Source organism: Mauremys mutica, chromosome 1, assembly GCF_020497125.1.
Source record: "Mauremys mutica isolate MM-2020 ecotype Southern chromosome 1, ASM2049712v1, whole genome shotgun sequence".
In the NCBI taxonomy this organism is placed as follows: Eukaryota; Metazoa; Chordata; order Testudines; family Geoemydidae; genus Mauremys; species Mauremys mutica.
The window spans coordinates 321465444-321482142 of record NC_059072.1 but is presented as its reverse complement, the minus strand read 5'-3'; positions in this window follow the sequence as shown (position 1 = coordinate 321482142).

Sequence of the window (16699 nt, the reverse complement as noted above, 5' to 3'; positions counted from 1 at the left end):
TCTGCTAGGTAGCAGCCCATACGTTCCTCGAACATCTTGTCCCTTGTCTTTTTCTTTCGCCGCCTAATCTTTGCCAGCCTCTGCGAGGGGGATGCTGTGGCAGGTCTGGAGACAGTGGAAGCTGTGAGATGGGAAACAGGGAGTGAATTCCTTGCAAAGATACATTTTTGCGAACAATTAACTGAGTCTAGGCTGTCTCTGTGAATTCTGGGTTGAGACCCCTGTGCCTGCTGGGGCACAAATCATTTTCGCGGTGGATTCTGGGTAAATGTTGCCAGTCACAGTCACTCCTTCCTCCGGGAAAGCAACGGCAGACAATCATTTCAAGCCCGTTTTCCCAGAATTGCCCTGGCATACGCCATAGCGTGGCAACCATGGACACTGTTTTGCCTTTTGTGTATGTCACCGTATGTGTACTAGATGCCGCTGACAGAGGCGGGCCAGCAGCGCTACACAGCAGCATGCTTTTGCTTTTGCATGACAGCAGAGATGGTTACCAGCCATATTGTACCATCTACCATACCATAAATTGGTAATAAGATGGTAATAAGATGGGCATGGTTACCTGTCCTTTTGCACTGCCCCATTTGGGGCTGTCATAAGTGCCCCTGGCCGAGCAGCCAGGGGCGCAAAAGCAAAAATTGGGAATGACTTCCTGAGTCAATCCCTCCTTTTTGGTATCTAAAAATAGAATCAGTCCTGCCTAGATTATGGGCAAGTGTACTAGAGAACCACTGTATCATAGAACCAGAGAGCACAGCTACTCTGTGTCCGATCCTGCATAAATTATGAGCTGTATGCTATTCACAGGGGGTGCTCCTGCAACAACACCACCTGTTCATTCCATTCTTACCCCAGCCTTCCTGGGCTACCATACCATTGTCCCAACACTTGTGTGATGAAGTAATAAAGAATGCAGGAATAAGACACAGTGACTTGTTTGTGAGAAATGAGTGGAAGGAAGCCTCCAGCTGCAATGATAGTCCAGGCAGGACATTAAGGACTGTGGATGAAGGAGCCCATCATCCCTCTGCTAGTCCAGGGGCAATTTAATCTTTTATTTACAATGAAGGGTGGGGGCTGATGGAGCTCAGCCCCCTGTTGCAATGATGAGGACGGTTACCAGCCATATTGCACCATCTGCCATGAAAAATTAGGGACAGGCGCCCTTGATTGACCTTACTGATGCTAGTCGGCATGGTTACCAGCCCTTTTGCACTGCCCCATGTGCCAATAGGCTGATGATGAGGACGGATACCCATCTTTTTGTACCATCAGCCATCCATAGCGTGGGGGGAGCAAGGATGTTGGTGTTGAGTGCTGCACGTCTATCTGCAGCATTCAGTAAAGATAGGGTGACATGTAAAAGAGTCAACAGAGGATTGTTTTCACTTCTGGTGGTGGGTGGGGTGTGTGCGCAAATTGCCGAACTATGCCCTGACCCACCACAGACACTGTGTTTGACCCTAGAAGCATTTGGAGCTCATCCAAGAATGCAAATGATTTTCGGAGACAGCAGGAACTGTGGGATACCTTGCGTCCTCATTCCCCCCTCCCTCCATGAGCGTCCATTTGATTCTTTGGCTTTCCGTTACGCTCGTCACGCAGCTGCGTGCTGAGTCTGTGCTATGCCGTCTGTCCGTGGATTTATTAAAAATACTTTGGACCAGGCGCACCATAACAGTAATTCCACTACTTAGATGCATGAGTCTCCTAGCGAGATCACCGTGAGGACGGGCACTGAAGGAGATAGAGAGCGCATGCTGTGTGAAATCTATCACGAACCACGGACCTATGCAGCCGTGCTCGGGGAGGCAATGCTCCCTGAATACCGCATGAAAGCCTCGCGCGGAAAAGGGTGCTATCACGGAGCACCCAATAAGGCAGCTCTCCCCAGGAACCTCCTGCTGATGCTTATCGATTAACGGAAGGAGAGCTTCGTGGAGATCTCCCAGGAGGATTTCTGTTCTATCACCATATATAGAGAGACCTCCTCTATACACTTCAGATTCCTGTTATATTAAGAATAAAAGTTAACATGGTTAAAGCACTTAACGACTGCTCCTTCCCCTGATTCAGGATCCGGGTTCATGGCCGGGGAGGGTTGGTAGGGGATCTCCGTGACGGTGATGAATAGATCCTGGCTGTCAGGGAAACCAGCGTTGTAAGCGCTCTCGCCTGCCTCGTCCTCCACAAACACTTCCTCATCTTCCCCGTCCGTGAACATCGTCGAGGAACTGTCCGTCGACACTGTCCCATCATCAGAGTCCACGGTCACTGGTGGGGCAGTGGTGGCAGGCTCCGTAGCGTCCGTTTGCCGCTTTGATTTTTTGGTAGCCTTGTCTGGGGTCCTTGATTTTCATGTGGCGCTGCGTTGCATCCCGCCTGTATCCTCTGTCTCTCATGGCTTTGGAGACCTTCTCGTAGGTCTTCGCATTCCGTGTTTTGGAGCGCAGCTCCGAAAGCACAGACTCCTCGCCCCACACACCGATCAGATTGAAGAGTTCCCAGTCAGTCTGTGCTGGGTCCCTCTTTCTATTCACAGATAACATGAACTCCTCTGCTGGAGAGCTCTGCATCGCTGCCGGTGCTGCTGAGCTCGCCCCGATGTCCACCCAGGACGTCAGATTCAAAGTGCCCAGACAGGAAAATGAATTCAAATTTTCCCAGGTCGTTTCCTGTGTGGCTGCTCAGAGCATCGAAGCTCGGACTGCTGCCCAGAGCGTCAACAGAGTGGTGCACTGTGGGATAGCTCCCGGAGCTACTAAGTTCGATTTGCATCCACACCTAGCCTAATTCGAGCTAGCCATGTCGAATTTAGCGTTACTCCACCTGTCGGGGTGGAGTACCGAATTCGAACTAAAGAGCCCTCTAGTTCGAATTAAATGGCTTCCTGGTGTGGACGGTTGAGCAGTTAGTTCGAATTAACGCTGCTAAATTCGAATTAAAGTCCTAGTGTAGACCAGGCCTAAGGGCCCTCCAGAAGCAGTGATCCATACTCACTCTGGACCTTTTGGAGTTGGGAGCCCTGAGAGGCCCTGGAGAATGGGGCACTGTTTCCCTGGCAGACTAAACTGATCTCTCTAATACTACGACCTTGCCCTAAATGGAGGAGCAGTAGACTGGTAGGAAGTGAACTGTGGGGATGTAAATTGGGATGGACCAACAAGTGGTCTGGACACTGCAACAACCCTTCATGGCCTTGGGTCAGGTCCCAGTACCCTGATCCTCCTCCAGTGGGAGAAGAAGGGACACACAGGAGGAACTGAGGCCTGCCAATGACTCATCAGGGTCATCCCCTCCAGAACAGACTGAAGAGAACTGTGGAGCCATTACCTGACCAGTAGGCCAGCTGGATATCGGATTGACCTGCTACAAAGCCCTGGTCTAATTCCCGCTGAAGTCAATGGAAAGACTTATATTGGGTTGAATTGGGCCCATAGTAAAGATGAAGTGGGCCCAATGACTTGACTTAAGGCTGAAACATCAGTCCTTAACTTCAAATGTTGCAGATTGATGTCAAGTTTTTCTTTTTTGTGTTGAGAAAGGATAAAGTATTAAGTTTTAAATGCAACAGCTATTCTACACCAACTGAATAGCATGTAAATACATAAGCAGCCACACAGACTCATAAAAAAAATATCAAGAGATGGTAAAGACCTTTAGGTCACCTCGTCCCTCCTGCCAGTGCAGGATTGCTCCCTACAGTGTATCCTGAAGCATTTGGTTTGGTCTGGTTTTAAATGAGTCACCATTCAGGAAATGTTCTCTGAAAGGCAGCCTGCATCTTTGTTTGCTCAGTTTGATCTTATTACTCAGTTTCACCTTTTCAGACCGCTCTAAATAATTCCTCTTTCTTTTATATTTACACCCTTTAAATTAATGTCCTCACTTAGGGCAGGTCTACACTAAGGGCGGGGGTCGAACTAGGGTACGCAAGTTCAGCTACGTGAATAGCGTAGCTGAACTCGAAGTACCCTAGTTCAAACTACTTACCCGTCCACACGCCGCGGGATCAAAGTCCGCGGCTCCAAGGTCGACTCCGCCACCGCCTTTTGCAGTGGTGGAGTACCGGAGTCGACCGCGGTGCTTCCGGAGTTCGAACTATCGCGTCTAGATCAGACGCGATAGTTCGAACTCCGAGAAGTCGAACTCACCGCGTCGACCCGGACGGTAAGTGTAGACTAGCCCTTAGTCAGAGTTACCAGAGATACACTGACATCATTTTTTTAATCCTTTCTTTTTAAATAAATTGTTATTTATTTATATTTCTTTTCTATAAAATTATCTGTGACATGGCCTCTTTCTGGGGGTGCAGAGATACCAGGTAGTACAAACCGTATTCCAGATGTGGCCCCACCAGTGATACGCAGGAAGGAACTGTTGCTTGTTCCATGGCATAATGCCTTTTTATATGCAGTCTAGACTAATTCTGGCTGTTTGAACTGCTATATACCATTGCAAATCCATAGAGTAGTACTTTGGCATAGCCTTTTGAAGAATCTTAAAGCATTTTGCAAGCATTAATGAAGTGATCCTATAATACCCAATAGTATAGATAAAAACTATTAATACACACAAAGCTTAATTGTGAAGCAGTTAGGGTTTCTGCACATGCACCTGACACAAAGCCACAAACATAAAGAAATCAAGAGTTAGGCCAACTAACAGAACACATTCTCTTCTCCAACCTTTGACCATATCACAACTACTGTACACCACAGACACACACCACAACCTTAACTCTGTCCCCCTTTTGCCTTTATGCACATATTGCTTCACTAGATTGTTTGCCAACCCTAGCAGTTGTGACTATTTGGTGTAGTGATTGTGCTGAGAGCAGGTCATTTGGTAAAGGGTGTGTGGGTGCCAGGGAGCTGAGTTACAGTTGTGGTGCATGACCTGTGGTGTACAGCAGTTGTGGTATGGTCAGGTGTGGGCCTGTGGTGGAGTGTATGTACTGTTAGGTGACTCAGCTTTTAATTTCTTTGCTTTTGGGACTTGTGTCAGTTATGCATGTGTGCACCAACACTATCTGCTTCACAACAAAGGGTTAGTGTGTATGTGTGTGTTAATTTCCTAAAAGTTTTAAAGGTTTAATTATTGGTGGCATTTTCACTGAGGATGGCATTTTATCCATCAAGAGCTACACATAAAGCCTTCCTTGTTGGAATAAAATCTGACAGAAAAATACAGCTCTTCACACATCAGTTGGGCTGGCATGTGCCCAGTACCTCTGCCACCAGTCAGGCTTGCAAGCAAACAGCCTCAATTAATCAGATGTAGAGCATATAAATTTTCAGTTATAATGTGACTAACAGCTAAAAATTATCCTAAAAGCCAGCATGAAAGAGAATCTCTCCATTGGCCCAAATCTGGTTACCCTTCTATGAAGTTTTGCATAGATATAGAATGCTTTTTAAGAGAGATCAGACAACAGTGAAATGTGGGCCTGCCAAGAACAAATTTCAGCCAGAGCCCAGCGCAGACTAGCTATTAAAAATATATCCTGAGAAATCAAACTAACTACAGAGAAAATGCAAAAGACAAAAACTAAACCTGTGTGAAATTTCACATTGATTAGCCACTTACTTTTGGAGAATAAGAATTTATGTCTCATTTTAAGCCTATATTATATACAGCTATGGCATTTTTATGAGGCATCTCCATGTTCTATGGGAAACTGAGGCTAAAAAGATTAGATTGCTTAAGGTTTCTGCAAGAAGCCTGTTGCAGAGTCAGGAATAAGCCAGATCTCAACCCCCAGCCATGTACTTTAACCATAGCACCACTGTACCTCTCAAAATATCCCATTTGCTGTTCACTCTCAGGCCATGTCTACACTACAGCGACTGTAGCAGCATAGCTGCAGCACTGTAGCTATGCCAGCATAACCCATAGTGTAGACACAGCCTGCACTGATAGAAGGGGGTTTTCTGTCTCTGTAAGACCCTCCCTGAGCGATGGTAGCTATCTTCATGGAAGCATTCTTTGTCAACTGCCAGGAGTTAGGTTGGCATCGTTATGTGGCTCAGGATGTGAATTTTTATGCTGTAGCTATGTTGACCTAAGTTTTAAGTGTAGACAAGTCTTTAGTTCTTTTTCAGAATTCCTTCTTTTCAAGTATCTTCCTCCCACTGAATATTTGTTATTAAATATTACTCCCCATATGTATTCACTTGTATTTTTCCAAGCTGAATCTCATTATTTCTGGCTCAGATTTCTCACTTCTCTGTAGGTCCATTTGTATTATTTCTCTGTCCTCAATGGGAATTGCAACACTCCTCTATTTAGTATCACTTGCCAATTGAATGAATGTGCTGTTTAACCCTTTCTCTAGATCACTACAGTTCCGTGCCTGATAAAACCAGGTCTACCACCTGTCACTGTGCTAACTGTCCACTCTCACACAATTTGGCATGGTGGTGTTGGTCACTGAGTGCTGTTTGCAATTCTTCAGTCTGTTTTCAATCCATGTGACAGAGCTTCTGCCCAAGGCAAATGGAAATAATTGTTCAAATACAATTGTGTGAGGCACTATATCAAATGTATGCCTATACTACAGCAGAGACTCATTAATGCACACTTCCAGGGGAGCCCCATTGCAGGCTAGTAAGGTCTGTGATTTGGCTCAGGGCTAGTGGAGGTAATGCCGTTTGGGAGAATGCCATGTCATCCCTGATCCCAGGAATGGCTGCAGCCCTGACCCAGGCAACTTACTGTGCTCTTTCTTCTCTGGTATTCTGGTGCTGAAGGGGGCGGGAGCTGAGTCTCACTGAAGCTGTTGAGGGACTCAGCAGCCACTGTGAGGCTATCAGGAGTGAGAGAGGCCATTAGAAATGCAGCCTCCATTGGGCCTCCTCCCCTTCAACAGCAGCTCTTAAGGGAGCCACCAACATCTGAGCGCCTCAGGGCATTAAGACCAGCTGTGAGAGTCAAGTAAAACTAGCCACCACTTCCTCCATGCAGAAGGAAAAGGACATCCACAGTCCTGAACCCTCCTACCCTTCATTAAGTGGGGAAGAAGAGGTGGCACAAACGGGTTAAGTTCCTTCCCCTGGGTCAAGAGGTGGCAGCCATCTTTAAAATAGAGTCGTAGAATTTAAGGCCCGAAGGGGCCACCAGATCATCTAGTCTGACCTCCTGTACATCACAGACCACTAGCACCCACACACCAAACCCAGCAACCGAAACTAGACCAAAGTATTACAGCCCCCAGGAACCTAGATTGTTAGGCTGAGAATAGGAGGGACTGAGGGGCACCAGTGCCTGAGGCCCCTGCTATGGCAGAGAAATGATTAAGTGAGAAATACCCAGATAATCCAGCTATGTGACTCGCCCTCACACAGTGCAGAGGACGCCAAACTCCCTCCCACCCACCCACCCCCGCCCAGGTCACTGCCAATCTGGTCCGGGGGTGAGGGAGGAGAATTCCTTTCTGACCCTCACATATGGTGATCAGCTAGACCCTGAGCATGTGAGCAAGAACCAGCCAGCCACCTGAGAGAGTGATTGGTCAGTGTCCCCTTAGACCCCTGTGCAGTGTCCCATCTCCAGCTGTGCGCATCCCTGATACTTCAGATGAAGGAGATGATAATAATAATAATATAATATATACCCTCCATGGCTGGACTGAATGACAGAGAAAGGCAATGCCTGCCTCCAAAGCAGCAGCTCTTAAGAAGACAAGTGAGGCAGCAGAGATGGCCTTTCTGAAGACCTCTCTACCAGCTACTTTTCTATTCCTATAAAAAGCCTGATTCCTCCAGCTCAGCAGCAGTAACATAAGTAATCTCATTTTAGGGCTTTAACCCGTGCCAGGGCAGGGTTGGGGTGACATGTCACTCTTCCATTGGCCTGCAGAGAGCATGGAGGCACGTGAACTGTCCCTGCTCCTAGATAAGCCATAGAACTCTGCTGATCTACTCTATGTTAAAGGAAAGTGCAAACCTGGAAATCTGCTTTCAGTGCAGGTTCACCACAGCATGGATTAGCGAGGTGTTAATGTACAGCCACTGCCTTCCCTGCACCCACAGATCTTGTAATTTGATCACAAAAAAAGCTATCATGTTTGCCTAGCTCAATTTGTTCTTTATATCTGGAAAAATCTCCCACACACTGATCCTGGGCTTTTTTCATGTTGCTTGTTAGTGGTGCTCAAGGGCATGCACCCCTCACATCCCTCTTCTCCGCCTCCACACTGGGCATCATTTATTTCCTTCTATGGCTCTTGTTTTCCTGTGTTACCCAACCATTCGCTCCCACAGGGGCCTTTGGACATTTGTCTGTTCTGCATTACATAAAACTTTCCATATCGCCCTCCTTAGTAAGCAAGGGAGTTAGAGCTGGAAGCATTGCAGCTCAGCTGAGGGGAGCTGCTGACATATGCATCCCCTACATGTAGTTGCTCCTTTAGCTAACCCTAAAATAAACAAATGGGGCAGTTGGTGAGGTTTTATTCAGGTTAATAATATACAGTGAACCCTAAACAGCAATTCAAGTCACTGACAAAAGCTTATAGCTTACTAGAAGTGGCCTTTATATGTGACAGCAGCAATGTGTCCTGGTTTGGGGACCTGAAGAAGCTGCCTAAAAAGGGTGGTGTCCTGTACAGGTTACACTGCATTGTAAAAGTATGTGCAGACATTCACTACATTAACATTAGACTTTCTACTGTCAAGATTTCACTTGCAACAGAAGAAAACTTACTAGGGGTGTCGCAGGCTGTCTCCTGCTACTCCCTTATTTTCATTTACAAAAAAAAAAAATCCTGGCTGTACTAGCACACAGCTGGCAAATAGCCAAGAGACAATGCCTGCAGGATTGCGCTGGACTGGCCAGGGGCATTGGTTAATTTTATTTACTTTTAGTATTTGCCATCTCCCCTGGGACTTCTTGATTATGTTTTCCAGTGTGCAGACAACATTCCTAACAGCAACTTTTAGGATGTTGCCTTCTAAAGTTCGTGATCCAGGGGTTAAAGGTGACCTTCAAAAGGAAAAGGGGTTGTAGTTCCCCCCCCCGCACACACACATCCTTTTTTTGCTTCTTTAGGGTGTGTATTGAAGGAAGGTCTGTAAGGAAAGCTGTTTGTTTAAATAAAAAATCTCATTTTTTTACATAATTTTTTCTACCTCATTTTTCACGCGTGCCTGGAAAACTAGTAGGATTATGACATCAGAAGGCAAAGCAAGTGAAGCTTGGTTAAGTAAAATAGTTGGTTTATTTTATTCAGACTTAAAGCTCTGTTTTTTTTTTATTTTTTAATTCCTATTTAATCCAGATGCCCAGCAAAGAGTGAGAATAAAAAGCCTCACTCCTTAAAACTCAGTCCTTTTCTCTGGGCACCAAGGAAATCTTCAGCAAACCTAAGGAAGTAAAGACGTGATATCTCTAAGGTAAAAATCAAGTAGAAAAATAAAGAAAGAAAAAAAAAAACCCCAACCAACCAACTTTTCAGGCCTTTCGGTATAATTAATGAAGAAACATGAAAGAGCACAACCCCAATTATTTTTCCTTTTTAAAGTCACCTTCAAAACACTGCAATGGGAATAAAGAAATATGTCTTCCATACCTGGCTCTGTGACTTTAGGCAAATCACTTCACCTCCCTGGACCTGTTCTTTCCCATCCATAAAACAGAGATGAAAATGCTTATCAGTCTCCCAAGATGTTAGAAGGTTTAATTCATTAAAGTTTGTCAAGTGCTTTGAGATCTGAGGGAAGGAGCTAGTGAAGTGTTTGAGACTGTTAGACACAGAGCCAAATTCAGCTGGGCAACAAACGCCACAGACATCAATGGAAGTGTGCCCACTTATGCCTGGGTTGGGTCTGGCTGACAATTTACAGGATGTAATTGAGGATGCTGATTTATTTTGAAGTCACTAATAAGATTTATTACCCTAAAGGTAAATATTGTCTTAAGCAGCTGCTAATTCCCTCAATATTTACACTGAGAGAATGACTCCTATTGATTCAAGACACTAGACAGTTTGTGTATTGTTCTGCACATTTGGTTCATCTCTCACTTGCACCAGTGCAGTTCAGAAGCAACTCTGTTGAAGTCAATGGAGTTTTAAAGGTGTAAATGTAGCATAAAGTCAGAATTAGGCTCTACATTTTTAAAGTAAAATAGCTACCTTCACTAGGTATATGTAGTATTTTATATTCATTGTACATGATTTTTTAATGGGACATGTACAAGATATTCAGAGAGATTAGGATTCAGGCATAATAACCTGCAATGATGGTGCAGTTTGGTATCAAGCTGCCCTTCAGCTTAGAATCATAGACTTAAGGTCAGAAGGGACCATTATGATCATCTAGTCTGACCTCCTGCACGATGCAGGCCACAGAATCTCACCCACCCACTCCTGAAACAAACCCCTAACCTATGTCTGAGCTATTGAAGTCCTCAAATCATGGGTTAAAGACCTCAAGACCTATCGGCTGCATTCAGATATTGGTTTTTGCATCTAAATTAATAGAAAAGTAGGCTCATGTTAATTTTTTTCTGTCTAAAATACTAAATTAATTTGCTTGGAGGTAGCTCCCTTTCAAGATTAGCAAGGGCTTTTTTTCAGCCCAATTATAAATCCAAATTTTTTTTTTTAAATTCCTTTTTCTCTAGTCACTTTCCTCCCATAAAAAAATGTGCAGGTGGCTGCTGTTATCCACACTGAGGGCTTGTCTACACTTGAAGTGCTACAGCAGCACAACTGCAGCACTGCCACTGTGCCACCGTAGTACTTCAGCGTAGACCAGGGCCGGCTCCAGGCACCAGCGCAGGAAGCAGGTGCTTGGGGCGGCCAATGGAAAGGGATGGCACGTCCCGGTCTTTGGTGGCAATTCGGCGGCGGGTCCCTCGTTCCCTCTCAGAGGGAAGGACCGGCCGTCGAATTGCCGCCGAAGAATGAAGCGGCGCGGTAGAGCTGCTGCCGAAGTGCCACCAATAGTGGCTTTTTCTTTCTTTTTTTTTTTCTTCGCCGCTGGGTGCGGCAAAAAAGCTGGAGCCAGCCCTGGTGTAGACGCTACCCATGCAGGCGGGAGAGGTTCTCTGCTCAGCATAGTTAATCCATCTCCCAGAAAGGTAGATAGCTAGGTCGCCAGAAGAATTTTTCCATCAAACTAGCACTGTCTACACTGGGGTTTAGGTCAGCTTAACTACATTGCTCGAGGGGTGGATTTTTTTACACCCCTGAGCGAAGTAGCTGGGTTAACCTAACTTTTTAGTGTAAACCAGGCCTGAGTAGCAGGGGGAAGAACAGTTAGCTCAACAGCTTTGTTTGAGTCTAATGAACTGTTCACATTCAACTGACAGTGGGAAGCAACATCCACCATTCAAGATCCATTTGTAGATCAATTTCAGCAGTTCCCCAGGACTGTGGTTTGCCAGTCAGTAGCTCCACAGGCTGTATGTGTTAACTTGTTGCAAAAGAACTTTTAATCAGCTGAATAGCCTATTGTGCATAAATTAACTTTTTTGGAACTTGGAGGAAAAAGCTGGTTGACATCAGGAATAATCTGTCTATATAATAAAATGGAAACATCAATCATTTGGATTGCAACTCAGCAGCACTCAGAAAAACAACCCCAACAGAAACCCACAGAGCAGACAACTTTATTGGGCTGATCTTTCAAATACTACACACCACAGTTCCAAAGGTGCCAAAGTTTTTTTTTTTTTTTTTTTTTTTAGGTTTTATCCCTTTACTTCTATCATCAGAGTTTGCAAGGCCCAGACTCTGTCCCATCGGAGGACACTGAACTCTCGATCAGACGGGACTGAAGACAAAGACAATCAAAGAATCGGCTGAAGACATCGAACCAAGGGACCGAGCAGATCCACTGTGCCCCGGGGCAAGGGGACAGAAGTGGCTGACGCACCAACACCAGCCAATCAGATCTTGCCAGGAAAAGTCCCTTCTGCCCGGCGCTCATCCCAGGCGTTGACCCAAGTTACTAGGAGCTTGTCTTCACATACAGAGGCACAGCTGTATCGCTATAGCCTTTAGTGAAGACAGGAGAGTGTCTCCCATCGATGTAGTTCATCCACCTCCCCAAGAGGCAGTAGCTATGTTGACAGGAGAAGCCCTCAGGGGGGCATAGCACTGTCTACACGGGGTTAGATTAGTATAACTCGCTCAGGGTGGGGATTTTTCACCCCCCTGGAACCCAGCACCTCCTGGAAATCTTGTAGGTTTTCATTCAATACTCCCACCATTTTTTAGTCAAAGAGGAGATAAGGGAGAAGACGGTATCTGGCTAAAAGTCTCTGAGAAGACAAGGTTCTAGGTTGATAAGATACAGTAGAAATGGACAGCAGGGACCGGGATTTTTGTTTCTGAAATCTTCTTAGCAGTCTGAAACTGGACCTTTCTAAGTTATACTGTTTTCATGCTCCTGTCTGAGGTTGAGCATGAAGCTGAGGGTGTAGACTTTGATTCCATATTGGTCTGGTATGAGGCACTGAGAAACACCAGCGACAGCCTTAACAGCTGCTCCAGCAAATGGCTCCAGGATGTGAATATGCAACACCGACAGCCAACAGTGGAGCAGTTTGAGGACTGAAGGACTTGGAAGTGAGCAGAGAGACTTAACTGATAGAGCTGATATTTACATCACTTTTCAACTTTTTTTTTACCATTTCAGCTTAAAATTTTTTTTATTTAGTTTCTTAACAGTAGCACCACTGGACTAATGCCCTGTGTGAGAAATGGCAATGCAAGGATTAGGGTTCACTAAGGAGTGAGCGTTAACAGCAATTGTCTTCAAGTTTTTCTATTAATACTGTTTATTATTAATAATAATTGCGATGGCACCCAAGTGCGTGCCAGGCACTTTACAGACAGTAAGCGAGAGGGTAAGGTTGCTGCTTGGAAGAATTTACAATCTAAGCAGACTACGTGCAGGTGGGGGAGAGAGAGGGCATGTCCTAAAAAGCAGTGTGAATGAATCAGAGAGCTGTGCACATGACTTTAGTGCTGTGACTTCTGTTTAGTGTGTTACCATAGGTTTGCTTGTTCTTTGAGCAGGAAAGCAGGGGTTAGAGTATTTTGCTTCTTGCATAAAAGTATTTTAAAGCGGTTCGCCCCATACGGTCGGTCTTCCCACAACAGGGGAGCTGGGGGCCTGGTGTGGAGGAGACTCCCCTGCTTGCGGGGGTGGTTGGAGAATGAGCCTTCCCTGCACTCACCCCACAGCAGCAGTTCTTGTCCCATTGGGCTGAGCCCAGCTCCCCTCTCCAGGTGTTGCAACCTAGAACATGAGAGCCCAGCACCATTCAGGTTTGGCCTGGCCACCCCTCCACAATGGAGGAGTTGGCAAGCCAAATCTGAGTGGCACTGCAACCGCTGTGCACCAAGTCACAATGCCCAGAGGGGAAGCTGGGTTCCGCCCCACAGGTCAGGAGCTACCACTATTGGGTGATGGCAGGGCAGGCTCGCTTGCCAACTCCCCTCCCCAGGGACCTCCCTTCTGCACCAGGCTGGGGTTAGGGTTGCAAGGGTGGATGGTGCTACTACATGTTGTGGGTGCCCCTTGGTGGGGCGAGGAGGAAGAGGAGCCAGCAGCGGAGGAGAAGGATGCTGATCTATGAGTTTGGTGGGGGGGGCCACCCCTATGAATTTGGATGTGAGATGGGTCACCAAGAAGCCAAAATGAAATTGGTGGGTCACTTTAAAACAGTGGTTCCCAAAGTTTTTACTGAAGTGATTTAAAAGGTGACCTGTTACTACAAAAAAAGGGGGGTGGGATGGGAATTGGGCTTGCATCCTTTTTTGCTTCTTTACAAAGTCCAGAGAGATTGTTTGTAGGAAAGGGGGGTTGGGTTTTTTGTTGATTTTTAAATTAAAAAAATCAGGTTTGCCAACCCTGGGAAAATCTGTAGTGACTAGAGAACTAGTTAAATCATGACATCATATGCGCCTGAACGCTGAGCAACTCAGAGGGGCAGAGATTTTTAGTCACACTCTTTCAAAAATCGTTTGTTTTCATTTTGTTAACACCTATTTTCATTCTGCTGTTAAATTACAGTTGGGAGCCAGGATGGCTTGTTACAAAGCAAACATCAGCACCCTTCAGGGAGGTTGGAGAGCTCACGATATGCACGCCTCGAGCCCTCCACTAAAACTTGAGAGGACTAATCCTGACTGCAAAGTTCACTCATTTATTCTCGCTAATGCAAATTCTGTCCACACACACAGACCCTCAGCTGAAGTGTGGTGGTGCTTTGCACTTAAGCTGGCTGGCCTGCGGTGGGGCAGAGGGGGAGGAGACGTTTACAGACTAAAGCAGAGGTCTCAAACACAAGTTATTTCCTGCAGCCCGCCATAGACGCCGACTCTGCCAGCAGCCAAGCTCCCCTCTCCGCCCTTGCCCCCCACTCTGCCTCTCCCCCTAGCATGCCACGTCCCCGCTCCTCTGCCTACCTCCCAGTGCTTCCCACCGCCAAACAGCTGTTTGGCAGCGCGTAGGACTTTCCAGGAGGGAGGGGGGAGGAGCAGGGACGCGGCAAGCTCAGGGGAAGAGGCGGGGCCGGGGCGGGGATTTGGGGAAGGGGTTGGAATAGGGGCAGGGAGGGGGCGGAGTTGGGGTGGGGACTTTGGGGAAGGGGTTGGAATGGGGGCGGGGAAGGGGTGGGAAGAGGCAGGGGTAGCAGTGGGGCCGCATGTTTGAGACCCCTGTGATAGACTGTTAGTTAGGGGCACCAGGCATCATCCCATCATTCAGGGCTCTCTCTGTTAGGGGTGCTGGGCACCCAGATGTCCTCCTTCCCTGCCCCCATTGCCCACGAGTCTCTTAGTTGGGACACTGGACAGTGTCTGTGACAAAGTGGAAATTTTCTGTAACATTTTTATAATTCCTAGGTGAGCCTCAGTTTCCCTCTCGACTTTGCACTGTAACTGGGGTGGAGTGGGGTGGAAATGGTTATGCAGTGCAGGAGAAAGTCGGCGCCTATGGCAGGCCGCAGGAAATGGCCTGTGGGCTGAGTGTTTGAGACCTCTGGTGAACATCATCATCAGTGTTACTGACCTCATAAGGAATAGTTACAGGTGTTTATATTTTATTAAAACCCCTCTTCGCATTGCAGTTTTTAAAAAGTGAATGCATTGACATTTAATAGCATATTACTCTTCAGTTTTTTTCATTTTTGACTATGCTTTTGTATTGTATGAAAAGGTGTCAGTGATGCGGCCCTCTGGCCAAAGTACTAGTCCTCATGTGGTGATTTGGGTTTGAGATCCCTGAGCTAGGCTAACTGGAGTGGAACCAACTTGAGTTAACGCTTCACTGAAGGCACATCCAGGGAAGAGCAGCCTTAATATTCCTGATCAGAAAAACCCAACAGAGTGTTGTTGGAGAGAGACCCTCTTTGGCCTTCTTTCCACATCATCAAAAACCAAGAAAGGGCATAAGCCCAGTGTTAAAAACTCTTTGCACCTCCACTGTACCCCTCACTGGCATATCTGTCATTCCAGCTTCTCCATGTGGGTTTGAATATGCTGATGGGTCACTAGACTGCCGCCTCCTCACAGACATAGCTGTCCTTTAGTCAAGGAACCCAAAGGTAGTGGGAAGGGAACACATCAGGCCGCCACCTAGTTTTGTAAAAAAGGCAGGTTTGCCCTCTGGCTACAGTCAGAGGCCATTTGAATAGGTGCAAGCTGCAAAGCAAGCCAGTGCCAGTCTTAGGGCAGGTCCATACTCACTGCGCGGGTCGACGCGGTGAGTTCGACTTCACGGAGTTCGAACTATCGCGTCTGATCTAGACGCGATAGTTCGAACTCCAGAAGCGCCGCGGTCGACTCCGGTACTCCACCACTGCAAACGGCGGTGGTGGAGTCGACGGGGGAGCCGCGGAGTTCGACCCCGCTGCGTCTGGACGGGTGAGTAGTTCGAATTAGGGTACTTCGAATTCAGCTACGCTATTCCCGTAGCTGAATTTGCGTACCCTAATTCGAACCCCCTTTTTAGTGTGGACCAGGCCTTAGTTTAATTAGCTAATGCTGACTTTGGGGGGCCTGATCCCCTTCAATCATTGATGGCAATGGGAGCCAGAGCAGCCCTTAAAAATCACCCAGTAAGGTAATGAATGAGAGAGACCACAGCAGATTTGCAGGCTAAAACTTGACTGTATTTAATATTGAACTTCTTTGCTGTAACACTCAGGGTGGTGAGAAAACAAAACATAAAAATCCCCCCATCCAGTAATAAAAGAAATATTAGAAATCTTTGTGGCCATACACCACTCAACAATGTGGTTCAAAACTACACATTTACTAAGTTTGCCAAACCAGCTAACTGTACAAGTAAATGACCTTCATTTGTATTCACTTTGAGAGGGAAACAAACTCTACTGTAATGCACTGCTGCTGTATGGAAACTACCAGAGGACATTAATAGAATGTGAAAATGGTAACACTTCTAGAAGGAAAAAACCCACACACCAGCGCAGCGCTTGTTTCTCTGCTGGGAGCCAATTAACCATTCCCCCACAGCATTGCTCCGCTCTGCATATCCAGATTAAAACCTGCCCATCTGAACCAATAGTTAAGCAATTGGCACACAGATATGACAGCCAAGGGGGCACACGACTTTGCTCACTGATGAAAAAGATGCTGGTAAAGATCCTGTCACTCAAATGGCTCAATATTTGACCTCCAGGAACAATGGGCTACACTGCGGTTGTAGTGCGCCAG